The sequence below is a fragment of the Palaemon carinicauda genome, chromosome 38 (genome assembly GCF_036898095.1).
Source record: "Palaemon carinicauda isolate YSFRI2023 chromosome 38, ASM3689809v2, whole genome shotgun sequence".
Taxonomy (NCBI): Eukaryota; Metazoa; Arthropoda; class Malacostraca; order Decapoda; family Palaemonidae; genus Palaemon; species Palaemon carinicauda.
This window is the reverse complement of record NC_090762.1, coordinates 55,495,622-55,508,500: the sequence shown is the minus strand read 5'-3', so window position 1 is coordinate 55,508,500 and position 12,879 is coordinate 55,495,622. Positions and strand designations below refer to the sequence as shown.

At 38.2% G+C, this 12,879-nt stretch overlaps 1 long non-coding RNA gene across 3 annotated transcripts in view; it reads right to left on the bottom strand.

Annotated features, from left to right (window-relative positions):
- Positions 1 to 351: 351 nt before the first annotated feature.
- Positions 352 to 12,879, bottom strand: part of LOC137630635 (uncharacterized) — a 110,891-nt gene continuing 98,363 nt past the window's right edge. For all 3 annotated transcript variants that reach the window (XR_011041742.1, XR_011041743.1, XR_011041741.1), the window contains exon 3: positions 352 to 607. This is a non-coding gene — a long non-coding RNA (uncharacterized lncRNA). The remainder of the gene's footprint in view (positions 608 to 12,879) is intronic.

Below are 12,879 nucleotides of genomic sequence, written 5' to 3'. Positions count from 1 at the left end.
CTTGCTCTAAGGCTAATTCAACTTGAGAGACTTCGTAGGAATATTCAGATGGTCTTACATGATCGAAAAGCTTAAATAACAAAACTTGAAATTCTTTCAGGACTTGAAACGCAAAATACTTTGAATGTTCATGCCATAAAAAAAAAAAATTGAAAATGTTGACCCTATGAAGCACTAAGATCGGACTTACTAATGCTTAAAGAAATTAAAGAAATCAATCAAATTAATCACTTTTTAAGACTAGAAAAATGACTTATTAAAATAAAATGTTCAGAGTGGAAATTAGATTATTTCTATGTAAAGACTTAAGATTGAACTAGTCTAAATAAATTTGGTCAAGAACAAGAAACATTTCGGATATAAAACTTTTTAAAAGGAAGTTGAAATTTCGAAAAGAGTAATTCTTTAAAGACGCATCCGACTGATATAAATTTCTTTGAAGACCTGACAGACTTTATGGGGAACTCCAATATTTCATTTTAAGTTTATAACTAAAATCAATAATTCATCCTCAGGAACTCTCGGTCTGTTGACAGCAGCAGTTGTCGAGGTTGGAGTAAGATTTTCCATCAAGAATTCCTCTCTTCTTGTAATGGGTTCTTTAATCCTGTGGAGAGAAAATTGAAACATCAGTTTGACATTGAATGAATATTTTAATACAAAAGAAAAAAAATGATCAGGACACTAATACAGCCGGAAATTACATATAAATAAAAATCAGGCAATATTATAAGTTCAGTGATATCGGTGTTAATGTATAGATAGGGGTCGTGGTATGGCAATGAAACAATACCAAGCATATTTTGTAGATTTGAGAACATAGCCCTCAGAAGAATATTGGGAATTGAATGGCAGGACAGGATTGGAAATGAAACTATAGGAAAGATTACTGAAGTACCGTATGTGGATGAGATTATGGTGAGGGGTAGATGAAAATGGTTTGGGAATGCTCTTCGCACTCCCCACGAGACTAGTTCACCAAAACTTTCACCAAACTGGGCTCCACAAGGCACTAGTGTTTTGGAAGACCCAGGCCTATATGACTGAGGACTATGAAGCGTGAAGTGGGTGGTGATGAATGGGGAAGAATTTATTTAAAAGCTCAAGATAGAGACTACTGACGAAATCTAACCAATACCCTTTGCGTCAATAGGCGTAGTAGGAGATGATGATGATGATGAATACAGCTAAAGATTTATAGCAATAACTGCCCACTTATTCCAATAAAATAGTTATATGCATGAGGCACTCAAGAAAATCTTAAATCCAGTTTCAAATTTTCCCTCTAACCACAGAATTAATCCAATCACCTTTACAACAAAAATCTTTAAACTTTTACGTTGATTCCCTACACATTTACTGTCCAAATCCACTGAATTACATCCTAAGATGTAAAGTTGTCAGTTTCATTGTATGGCTGAACTATGGATTAGAATCTCTTGCCTAACTCAAATATTAATACTTTTGCGTATCTATCCAACATCGATCCATGAGCCTGTTCCAATAAAAACCAAGGGACAGCTATAATCTAAATCCACTGAACAGTATTGTGGTGGCTGGGTGTTAGTGACCTTGCCTGGTGATTGCCAGTTAGTTCCTTTAGTTGCTGCAAGCTCATTATCCTTGCAAACTAAGTATGGGGGGATTTGGAGGAGCCTATAGGTCTATCTGCCAAGTCACCAGCAGCCATTGCCTGGCTTTCCTTGGTCCTAGGTTGGGTGGAGACAGGGCTTGGACGGTGATCATATATCATATGGCCAGTCTCTACGGCATTGTCTTGCTTGATAGAGTAATGTCATGTCCCTTGCTTCTTGCCATTCACGAGCGGCTTTTAAACCATTAAACATACAGCTACTCAATGTTAACATTTATATTTATCCAATAAATAATCTTCCATACTTGAGAGACTGATCTAAGTGTCACATCTTAAACAGATGACTTATTATAGCAAAGCCCAATGGATAAAAATATTGATTTACTGGAAATAAATATTCAACCTATCATGTCATAACAGATAGACGAAATTACTCTACTAACCCCAAACCATCCTATATATCAACGACACTAACATTCGATGTCTCTAACGTGAACTTTTGGGTAACGTACATAACATACAACCCTAGTTGGAAAAGCAAGATGCTATAACACCAAGGGCTCCAACAGGGAAAAATAGCCCAGTGAGGAAAGGAAATAAGGAAATAAATAAATGATGAGAACAAATTAACAATAAATCATTCTAAAACAGTAACAACGTCAAAACTAATATGTCATATATAAACTATAAAAAGACCTATGTCAGAATGTTCAACATAAAAACATTGGCTCCAACTTTGAACTTTTGAAGTTCTACTGATTCAACTACCCGATTAGGAAGATCATTCCATAACTTGATCACAGCTGGAAAAAACTTCTAGAATACTGTGTAGTATTGAGCCTGATGATGAAGGCCTGACTATTAAGAGTAACTGCCTGCCTAGTATTACGAACAGGGTGGAACTGTCCCGGAAGATCCGAATGTAAAGGATGGTCAGAATTATGAAAAATCTTATGCAACATGCTTAATGAACTAATTGAATAAGAAATTTAACAGACGGTAAGTTTCTGTCCAACAAATTAAGATGAAGATCAGCAGTTGAAGACCATATAAGAGAACAATACTCAAAACAAGGTAGAATGAAAGAATTAAAACACTTCAGAATTGATTGATCACAAAAAATCTTGAAAGACTTTCTCAATAAGCCAATTTTTTGTGCAATTGAAGAAGAAACAGACCTAATGTGTTTCTCAAAAGTAAATTTGGTGTCGACAATCACACCAAAAATTTTAAGTCATACAAAGTTAAAGAAACATTATCAATACTGAGATCCGGAGGTTGAGGAGCCACTGTTCTTGACCTACTTATAATCATACTTTGAGTTTTGTTAGGATTCAACTTTATACCACATAATTTGCACTATGAACTAATTTTAGCTAGATCTCTATAAGGGATTTAGCAACCCCATTCAGGGGATGGAATTGATGCAAAGAGTAGCATCATCTACATATGCAACAAGCTTGTTTTGTAGGCCAAACCACGTCATGCATATATAGTACGAAAAGTAATGGGCCAAGAACACTACCCTGTGGAACACCAGATATCACATTCCTATACTCACTATGGTGCCCATCAACATCTCCTCTTTGAGATGTATTACTTAAAAAATCAATAATAATACTAAGAAACGACCCACCCACTCCCAACTGTTTGAGTTTGAAAACCAGGGCCTAATGATTAATATGGTCAAAGGCAGCACAATCAAGGGATTTCTGTACAGCCTTTACGAAAACCAAATTGCATACTAGGGAATAGAAGATTACCTTCAGCAAACATATTAAGACTTTTTGCCAGATGTTCAAAAACTTTAGATATGGAAATTATGAAAATTGGGTGGTAATCAGTTGGATTGATTGATTTAAAGTTTTCAGGCATCCTGACATCTAAGGTCATTGACGCCGGTAACATTTAATTTATGTATACAAAAATAAAAAATAAAATAAAATAAAAAATAAGAGTATTCAATTAAAATCATAAAAGTTGAATGTCATAAAAGTTAAATAGTTTTCAGAAGACCTGCTTCTGAAATAAATTTAAAAATGCCACTTGCATAGTAGGACACATCATTTCCAAGAATCTTGGCCAGGATGAACCTGCCACCCTCACCTCCTTCTCCAACGCTATTTTCTCAATAGCGGTTAATATGCCATACAGTTCGGCAGTAAATATGGAAGCGGTCAGAGGAAGTGCACCTCTATAATTAAAACCATTACTATGTACTCCAAATCCAACGCCAGTATCAGATTTGGAGCCATCAGTATAGATAAAAGTTGATCTTCTATGTTCTTTAACATGTTCATTAAAAAGAGACCTGGCTTCTAGGTCTGACATATTCTTCTGATCTCCAATAAAATATTTACAAAATCATATCTCTGGTAACTTCCATGGAGGCGTTGATGATACCTTGAATGGAAGTACCTTATTTCTAATTATATCCAGACTATTAATAATCGTTTCACCCGAAAGCCATAAGGTTGAGGAGATTTTGGGTGCAACTCAAAGTATGATGCGTGTCTAACAAGGCTTGCAGTCTGAAAGGCTAGAGAGTTAGGGAGTCTTTGCAATCTAAACCAATACCGAATAATGGAAGACATTCGGTAAAGGTCTAGAGGTAACTCTCCAGCATCAACAAGGAGACTTGGGATAGGCGAGGTTTTAAAAGCTCCTGTAGAAAATCTAATACCTGCATGATGTATCGAGTCTAATATTTTTAACCGGCTTGGGGTGGCTGAAGAATATATTTGACATCCATAACTAATTTTGGAAATAATCAAGGCCTTGTATAATTTTAAAATAGTATTGCGGTCTGCCCCCCCTGATGCATGGGACAATACTTCTAAGAAATTCAGAGCTTCAACACATTTAGCTTTTAACGCTTTTAAGTGAGAAACCCATGTAAGCCTACAAATATCAAACCTAAAAATTTAGCTTCACTTGCACATGGTATCCGTTGACCTTTATTGTATATATCCGGGTCTGGATGTACTCCCCGGATACAACAAAAATGGACAATGGTAGTTTTACTTGTCGAGAACTTAAATCCATTCATGTCAGCCCACTGGATAATTTTTTCAATAGAGATTGATTGATTGATTGATTGAAAGTTTTCTGGCATCCTGACATCTAAGGTCATTGACGCCGATACCATTTACTGTATATGAAAATTAAAAGAGAATTCGATTAAAACCATAAAAATTAAAAAGTCATTAAAATAGTTAAATAGTTTTCAGAAGACCTGCTTCTGAAATAAATCTAAAAATTCCGCTCGCATAGTAAGACACATCATGTCCAAGAATCTTGGCAAGGATAAACCTGCCATCCTCACCTCGAGCCTCAAACAGATGTCTATTTCTTAAGTTAGTAAAATTAGGGCATTCGGTCAACAAATGCCTCACTGTTAAAGGTACTAAGCAGTCCTCGCAATACGGTTGGTGTTGGCCCTTCAGCAGAAACTCGTGTGTCAACCGTGTGTGACCAATACGGAGACGACAAAGAGTCGTCTCCCATTTTCGGGGAATCATGTTATACCTCCAAGGTGATATGATATTTGTTACTTCCCTCATTTTATTGCCATCTTGACTGTCCCAGTGCTGTTGCCATTTATCACAAACCAATTTCTTGATGTAAGGTAGGAGATCGTTACATGGAATGGGATACCTCCTTGGTAGCAACTCGGATGCCGCATTCTTCGCCAGTAAATCTGCCTTCTCATTCCCAGACACACCTACATGTGCTGGAACCCAACAAAATCGAACAGTTATACCTTTCCGTCCAATAATAAAAAGCCATTCTAAAATCTTTAAAACTAGAGGGTTATTAGAATTAAAAACTTCTAAAGCTTGAAGAACACTCCTTGCATCACTAAAAATTGTAAAATTACCCTCCTTTTCCAAAGCTATTTTCTCAATAGCGGTTAATATGCCATACAGTTCGGCAGTAAATATGGAAGCTGTTAGAGGAAGTGCACCTCTACAATTAAAATCATTACTATGTACTCCAAATCCAACGCCAGCATCAGATTTGGAACCATCAGTATAGATAAAAGTCGATCCCCTATGTTCTTCGACATGTTCCATAAAAAGAGACCTGGATTCTAAGTCCGTCATATTCTTCTTAACTCCAATAAAGTATTTACAAAAAGATATGTCAGGTAATTTCCATGGAGGCGTTGATGATACCTTGAATGGAAGTACCTTATTTCTAATTATATCCAGACTATTTAAAAATCGTTTCACCCGAAAGCCATAAGGTTGAGGAGATTTTGGGTGCAACTCAAAGTATGATGCGTGTCTTACAAGGCTTGCAGTCTGAAAGGCTAGAGAGCTAGGGAGTCTTTGCAATCTAAACCAATACCGAAGAATGGAAGACATTCGGTAAAGGTCTAGAGGTAACTCTCCAGCATCAACAAGGAGACTTGGGATAGGCGAGGTTTTAAAAGCTCCAGTAGATAATCTAATACCTGCATGATGTATCGAGTCTAATATTTTTAACCGGCTTGGGGTGGCTGAAGAATATACCTCACAACCATAACTAATTTTGGAAAAAATCAAGGCCTTGTATAATTTTAAAATAGTATTGCGGTCTGCCCCCCATGATGTATGGGACAATACTTTTAAGATATTCAGAGCTTCAACACATTTAGCTTTTAGCGCTTTTAGGTGAGAAACCCATGTAAGTCTACAGTCAAATATCAAACCTAAAAATTTGGTTTCCGATACACATGGTATCCGTTGACCTTTAATGTATATATCCGGGTCTGGATGTACTCCCCGGATACGACAAAAATGGACAATGGTAGTTTTACTTGTCGAGAACTTAAATCCATTCATGTCAGCCCACTGGATAATTTTATCAATAGAGAGTTGGATTTTTCTCTCAACCATTGCCATTCTAGTGCCAGCAAATGATATTGAGAGATCATCCACAAATAGTGTTGAGAGAACATCCTGGGGAATGGCTGAGGATATCCCATTAATTGCTAGTGCAAAAAGGGTTACACTCAGCACACTACCCTGAGGAACTCCTTCTTCCTGGCACTTACTCTCTGATAGAGTTTCCCCCACTCTCACTTGAAAAACTCTACGTGAAAGAAATGCCTGAATAAATAGTGGCAGCTCTCCTCTCAATCCCAATTCATGAATGGTTTTAAGAATACCATATCTCCATGTGGTATCATATGCCTTTTCAAGGTCAAAAAATACTGTAACATGGTGCTGTTTGGAAGCAAAGGCTTCACAAATAGATGACTCAAGTCGTATCAACACATCAGTCGTTGAGTGCATTTTTCGGAATCCACATTGAATCGGTGATAAAATACCTTTCTTTTCAAGGTACCATATCAGCCTTGCATTGACCATCTTCTCCATGATTTTACATAAACAAGATGTCAATGCAATAGGACGATAGTTTGCTGCTAAAAACTTGTCTTTACCGGGTTTTAAAAAGGCTAAAATAATGGCTAGTTCCCAAACACTTGGGTAGCTATGATCATGCCATATTCTATTAATAATGCTTAAAATAAATAGCTTTGTATTAAAATGTACATGTTTAATCATTGCATATGGAATTCCATCGGGTCCAGGGGCTGTATCGTTGCAATGAGCAAGTGCGGAATCAAATTCTCTTTCAGTGAAAGGAGAATTATACGACTCTTCCCTTCTTGTTGCAAAATTTAAAATTTTCTTTTCTTCAGTGCTCCTATACTGGTGACCAGGGGCTCCTTCACACTTGCTGGATACATTTGAAAAATGATTAGCCAGGGCATTGCTAACTTCATTTGCTTCAGTTACATACTGGCCATTCACCTTCAACACTGGTGGTGGGTTGGGGGTGAATTTGCCAGCTATCTTTTTTACTTTCCTCCACACAGAAGATGGTGGTGTTCTACTGTTAATAGAGGAAACAAAAGACATCCATGACTGGCGCCTTGCTTCTTTCATGGCACGACGGAACTGTGCTCTACATTTCTTGTACATTATTAAATTCTCATCAGTTCTGCGTCTACGCAATCGTGTTAGAGATCTTCTTGTGGCTCTGTGGAGTGCAGTTAGTTCTGAAGACCACCACGGGACTGGTCGTCGTTTGAATAACCCTGTTGTTTTGGGAATTGAATTGACTCCTGCTGTATGAAGAGTTCCATTCAGTAGGTCTATGGCATCATCAACACTTTCAAACTGTTCTGCTCTCCCTTCGATTTCACTTAGCTCACAAAATTTAACCCAGTCTGCCTTGTCTAGATTCCAACGTGGCGATCTTTGCAAAGGCGGACCCTTGTTGGTGTTTATAATGATTGGTGCATGATCACTAGTATGCCAATCATCTAATGTCCTCCAATCAAAATCAAGAAGGCAGTTAGAGCTTGCAATTGAAAGGTCAATGCATGACAAAGTACCTGTCTGAACATGAAAGTGTGTGGGCTCTCCTGTATTAAGGAGCCCCACATCCTCATTCTCCACAATTGATGAGATAATATTGCCCCTTGTGTTGGCCAAAACATCACCCCATAAAGGATGTCTACCATTCATATCTCCCAGTAAGAGAAAAGGTTGAGGGAGTTGTTGAATGACCTCTGCTAAATCATCATATAAAATATTATCATTTGGAGGTAAGTACAGAGAGCATATTGTATATTTTCTCCCTATATCAATTTGTACAACAACTGCCTGCAGGGTTGTACGTATAGACATGGGTATTTGGGGAACATCTCGACGAATGTACATGAGACTTCCGCCATGGCTCCCTGCTTGTTGATTATAAAGTGTTCTATAGCTAACATACTCTCGAGGACTAGGAGTGTTAGAATCAAGCATACTTTCCTGTAGACATACAATTATGGGGGAATGCTCATGAATTAGGAGCTTAAGTTCTTCATATTTCGCCCTCAAACCCTGACAGTTCCATTGCAAAATGGAGGAGAAAACTATGGATTATTTCTGGAAGACATCTTGGATGAGGTCTTCCCATTAGCAGTTTTTAATGTAACATTATTACCAGTATGTTTCTTCAGAGGTGGTCTTGTTATGTTGGGTTTAACGTTGGTGTTTTTCTTTGTATTCTTTTTATCTATTTGTTGAGGTGGATGGTGGACCTCAACTTGAATTTCTGATTTATTCAGTCCATCTTCTGGTTCATTAGAAACATCAACAGACAAAACATCAAATTTATTTGATGTCATAACCTTAACGTTTCTAATGGAGGGTGGAGAGAGAGATGGAGGTCTCTCTCTTTTGCGATTAATAGATGGTGGGATTCGAGGTTTTTGCACCTTTCCCACAACAGGTGCATCAGGTAAGTTAGTCTTAAGTGGAACCTCCATCAGATCAGGCAAGGACATGGCCTGAGAGAGGTTTGTATTACTTTTTGTAATGGCGGCTGAAGGCTGTACAGCAATGGGCAATGACCTAGTGTTAATACACCGTGGTAAAGCCTCAGGAGGTGATAAGGTTACCTCGTTATTTGACATTTTGTCAGATAGTATACTTTTTTTTGAGCTATTGGCAGTGCTAGGTTGGTTTGATTTTAATGCCTTAGCATATGTATTTGATTTATTTAATAGTCTTTTGGCATGGGTCACACTTATGTGTTCTAAGTTTGATTTGTTGAGGGCAGCTTCCTCCAACTTATATAGCTCGCAAATCTTGTCTGTGGATTTGTGATTCGAGCTGCAATTTAAACACCTGGCTCCAAGTGCACACTCTCCATGGTAAGATTTGGAGCAAATACCACACATCTTCTCATTTTTGCAAACTTTGGACGGGTGCCCAAATTTAAAACAATTAAAGCATTGCAATGGCTTCTGCTTGAAGGGTCTTACTTTAATCCTTTCGTTCTCGATAATAATATGAAAAGGTACATCAGCATCCTGGAACGTAAGGATTATCATTGATGTACCTGGGACTTTATGAACTTTCCAAACATTTAATGGACACATGGCCAGTATCTCCTCCTCTGTAAAATCATATAGGTCTCTGTTAAAAACTACGCCCCTTCCGTAGCTAAAATTTAGGTGGGGTTTGACATCTAACTTAATGTCATCATTATTTATTTTCATATTGGACAATATTACCGACTGTGTACTGGATTTGGCATGGATAAGGAAACTATTTTTTCCGAAACGAGATATATCGCCTGGTGCAATAGTTCCTACTTTTTTTCTGAATCAATTTGCATATTTTAAAATAATTCCCTGTAACCCCCTTTGATTCAGCTATAAGCCACATCGGTGGTTTTGGATTTCTCTGGGAGGGCATGACTAAATCTGTGCCTTTTTCCAACCAATCGGCAGGCCTGTACACATCTAAATCTTTTGGTACCTTATCGCAGAGAGCAGCCGCGACATTCAAGTTATTAATTTTAATATTATTCAAATTACTTATTGCACTAAATGCTTCGTCATAACTACTATAAGATATCCATGAATCCCAAGTTTCAGCTTCAAGTTTCATCCTTATTTCTTTTATGCATCCATAGCATTCAAATGCTTTACATAGATCATCATAATTTGTTTCTATTGAAATTTGTGTAACATGGAGGATTCGAAGTTTCCTCGTGTTACCCAAATTACTCGATTTAGAAATATCAGTAGAATGGTCCTTTCCCGTTCCGAGGTCATCAACAGAGCTATCCCTTATCACATTAGCAGAGGTCGTCAACAGTGCCGGGGGAGAGTCAGCGTATCCAGGGGATGGGGGTTCGTTCCTTAAAGAATCCATAATAGTAAAGAGAGGGAAAAGAGTTAGTTTGATGTACCTGCTCGAGAATGTTAGGCCATCACGCGTCGGAAAGGAAATTTGCACTCTCTACTATCGGCACAATGAGAGTATACTTCCCAGATGGTCCACTCCATACCCTACCCGAAGGATAGCATCAAAACAGATATAGAGGCACAGGTGTAAGCTGAACCCGCCTGTTAGGACTGAGACCAAGAAATTATGGAATCATCCTCCCCATATCTATAATGACGGGCTTCCGGCCAAAAGCCGAGAGTCCTACCCCAAGCATTGGATCCCCCTGGATTCCGAAGACCCAACACTTGAGAATAGTTCCGCCAAAAAGGTCCAAACCATCTTCGGGATGGCTGAAATCATCCAATACTCTCATATATAGCTTTGAATGCAAACACCTCCCAACCGCGATACCTCCTCCCACTCATCAAAGCAGGCAGCAATAAAGGATGTATGAACATCCCCGCCGGGGCTACAATGGATGTGAAAACATCCAAGCCATAGGAGAAAAGAAAAAAAAAAATAAATAAATATATATGTACATAATATATACACACATATAATGAGGGAAATTTTTCTCATAGAGTTTGGAAAGCAAGACTAAAGAAAGTTTGTGAAATTAGGATAAGGTTGAAGTAGTATTGAGAAAAAGAAAAAGGTAAAAGAGAGAAATTTAGATTCGAACTGGGGGAGCAATTTCCCCAAGTTCGAGAGCCCTCTTGCCCGTCACCAAGTTTCAGCACGGGAATTAAATGCCGTGCTGAAGCTTAATGACTTCATCAAGGCATTCTCTCATTAAGAGGGTTTTCAATAGAGAGTTGGATTTTTCTCTCAACCATTGCCAGTCTAGTGCCAGCAAATGATATTGAGAGATCATCCACAAATAATGTTGAGAGAACATCCCGGGGAATGACTGAGGATATCCCATTAATTGCTAGTGCAAACAGGGTTACACTCAGCACACTCCCCTGAGGAACTCCTTCTTCCTGGCACTTACTCTCTGATAGAGTTTCCCCCACTCTCACTTGAAAAACTCTATGCGAAAGAAATGACTGAATAAATAGTGGTAGTTCTCCTTTTAATCCTAGTTCATGAATTGTTTTAAGTATACCATATCTCCATGTGGTATCATATGCCTTTTCAAGGTCGAAAAAAACTGTCACATGGTGCTGTTTGGAAGCAAAGGCTTCACAAATAGAGGACTCAAGTCTTATTAACACATCAGTTGTTGAGTGCATTTTTCTGAATCCATATTGAATCGGTGATAAAATATCCTTCTTTTCAAGGTACCACATCAAACTTACATTGACCATCTTCTCCATGATTTTACATAAACACGAAGTCAATGCAATAGGTCGCTAGCTTGCTGCTAAAAACTTGTCCTTACCGGGTTTTAATAAGGCTAAAATATTGGCTAATTCCCAAACACTTGGGTAACTATGATCATGCCATATTCTATAAATAATACTTAAAATAAATAACTCTGTAATAAAATGTACATGTTTAACCATTGCATATGGAATTCCATCGGGTCCAGGAGCTGTATCGTTGCAAGTAGCGAGTGCGGAATCAAGTTCTCTTTCAGTAAAAGGAGAATCATACGATTCTTCCCTTCCTGTTGCAAAATTCAAAATTTTCTTTTCTTCAATGCTCCTGTACTGGTGACCAGGAGCTGCTACACTCTAGCACGATACATTTGAAAAATGGTCAGGCAGGGCATTGCTAACTTCATTTCCTTCAGTCACAAACTGACCATTCACTTTCAACACTGGTGGTGGGTTCGGGTAAATTTGCCTGCAATTTTTTTTATTTTCCTCCATACAGAAGTGGTGGTGTTCTACTATTAATGGAGGAAACAAAAGCCACCCAAGATTGGCGTCTAGCTTCTTTCATGGCACGACAGAACTGTGCTCTATACTTTTTGAATGATATCAAATTTTCATCAGTACGGCGTCTACGCAATCTAGTCAGGGATTTTCTGGTGGCTCGTTGCAAGGCTGTTAATTCTGAGGACCACCACGGGACTGGTCGTCTTTTGAATAGTCCTGCGGTTTTGGGAATCGAATTGATTCCTGCTGTATGAAGAGTTCTATTCAGTAGGTCTATGGCATCATCAATACTTACAAACTGTTCTCCTCTCCCTTCGATTTCACTTAGCTCAGAAAATTTAACCCAGTCTGCCTTGTCTAGATTCCAACGTGGCGATCTTTGCAAAGGCGGACCCTTGTTGGTGTTTATAATGATTGGTGCATGATCACTAGTATGCCAATCATCTAATGTCCTCCAATCAAAATCAAGAAGGCAGTTAGAGCTTGCAATTGAAAGGTCAATGCATGACAAAGTACCTGTCTGAACATGGAAGTGCGTGGGCTCTCCTGTATTAAGGAGTCCCACATCCTCATTCTCCACAATTGATGAGATAATATTGCCCCTTGTGTTGGCCAAAATATCACCTCATAAAGGATGTCTACTATTCATATCTCCCAGTAAGAGAAAAGGTTGAGGGAGTTGTTGAATGACCTCTGCTAAATCATCATATAAAATATTATCATTTGGAGGTAA